General features: G+C 43.2%; 1 pseudogene; it reads left to right on the forward strand.

Annotated features, from left to right (window-relative positions):
* Positions 1-534: 534 nt before the first annotated feature.
* On the forward strand, positions 535-1,602 carry LOC140198714 (C-X-C chemokine receptor type 2-like; annotated as a pseudogene).
* Positions 1,603-2,154: the final 552 nt, after the last annotated feature.

Consider the following 2,154-nt stretch of genomic DNA (forward strand, 5'->3'; position numbering starts at 1 on the left):
CGAACTTTCTGACTATTCTAGTGGCTTTCTGAAGACTTAATAGATATTCCTGTGTAGCCCTGATTTTTTAATGCTATTGTGTAGTGCCTTTGGGATGATACCAGCTGTTGATATTACTATTGGGACAATGTATACCCTGTTCATGTTCCATAGTCCTTCAATTTCCTCTTAATTCAGCATATTTCTGGCATTTTTCACTTATTGATTTCAGTACGTTATGTGTGTTTGGAATAGTTACATCTATTAAATAAGTTGTTCTTGCTTGTTTACCCTATAATATTACATCCAGATGGTTATTATGGATTGTCCTTTCTGTAATAATGGATTGGTTGTAATTTGTGGTATTCTGACTCTAAAACTGGATTAGCCTTTCATTTATAGTAGGTTATGGTTACTTTTATGAGTTTGTATTTTAAAGCAAAATTTTGGTGAATGATGCTTATCATTTGATAGTTATTACTATCAGTAGTAATAGTAGAACTGTTCAGGAAAATGCCTTAATCTTAATTGAATACTTTCTTCTTGTTTCAGAGAATGTCTTCTGCTACCACAATTCCCTCTCTTTCAGAAGGGTATACAACCACTCCCACTACTTCTGAAACTCCATTTATAGTTGATCCTGAAACACTTGCTTGTGAACCAGAGATATATCCAACCCTGCCAGTTGCTATTGTCTACAGCCTGGCATGTTTCCTCGCCGTGATGGGGAACCTGGTGGTGATGATCGTCATTCTACACAATCGGCGCTCAACATCATCCACAGACGTCTACCTGCTCCATCTGGCCATGGCTGACCTACTCTTTGCCATCTCTCTGCCCTTCTGGGCAGTGGATGCCATGTCTGGGTGGGTGTTTGACGATGCCATGTGTAAGGTTGTCAGCATGCTCCAGGAGGTGAACTTTTACAGTGGCATCCTGTTGCTGGCCTGCATCAGTGTTGACCGTTACCTCGCCATCGTCCACTCTGCCCAGTCCCACAGGGAGAAGTGGCCATTCCTGATCAAACTGGTCTGTGCTGCTGTGTGGGCACTGGCTGTTCTCTTGTCTTTACCCATCCTCTACAGGAGCCAATTACAGGATACTACTTCCAACAAATTCATCTGTAATGAAGATCATGATGGTGAATATGTTGAGAAATGAAAAATAGCCATCAAAATCTGTCGCCATGTCATTGGGTTTCTCATCCCACTGTGTGTCATGGTCTTCTGCTACAGCGTCACCATCCACAGACTGTGTCGTATGAAGGGATTCCGGAAAGAGAAAGCCTTGAAGGTCATTATCACCGTTGTGCTCGCTTTCCTCGTCTGTTGGCTGCCCTACAATATCACTGTGTTTATCGACACTCTGGTGAGGGTGAAGGTCACCAGCACCTCTTGTGCTGGGCGCAACCACATCAACCGAGCTCTGTTTGTCACCCAGTGTTTGGGGTTTCTGCACAGCTGCGTGAACCCAATATTATACGCCTTCATCGGGGTGAAATTCCGGGCAAACCTGCTCAGGCTCCTGGCTGATAAAGGACTCATGAAACACGTTGATGTATCTCTTGAGTTTGAGAGATCGGCTGAGCCGTCAGTCCCTCAGGCAACTTCAGCCACCATTTAGATGCAGTGTGTCAGGTTCTGCCATCTTTCAGCGTGAAATTGGAAACGCGATAAAGGGCTGCTCCAACTGCTAAAAAAAAATTGGTTAAAATCATCTGTGGAAAGTCACTTCTAGTTACTTACAGATAACTTCATTAAAATGGAGGAACATACTTTTGAGCAAATGCAAACAGCCATAACTGCAAATGCTTGGCAACTGAAATAAAACCAGAACCTGCTTGGAGCTCTTGACAGGCCAGGTAGGATCTGTGGAGAGTGACACCGATGAAAAGTCATTGACCTGAATTGTGAAATTAAAATCTGTTGCTCCCACAGTGAATCGTTCAGAACTTCTTCCATGTTATACAGTCCAAGCAATCAGTGCATTGGAAAGTACTGTTCATCAATGAAAGAAAGGAGTGCTCTAACAGAAGAGCCTTTTAGCTGAAGATTGAAGGAGCTGGAGTCTAACCAACCACAATAATCAGAATTAATAGAACGTGTAGAGTCACAGGGAAATGCAGCATGGATACAGGCCTTTCAACCCATCCTGCCCGTACTGTCCCAGTTTCCT

The sequence above is a fragment of the Mobula birostris genome, chromosome 6, assembly GCF_030028105.1.
Source record: "Mobula birostris isolate sMobBir1 chromosome 6, sMobBir1.hap1, whole genome shotgun sequence".
Lineage (NCBI taxonomy): Eukaryota > Metazoa > Chordata > Chondrichthyes > Myliobatiformes > Myliobatidae > Mobula > Mobula birostris.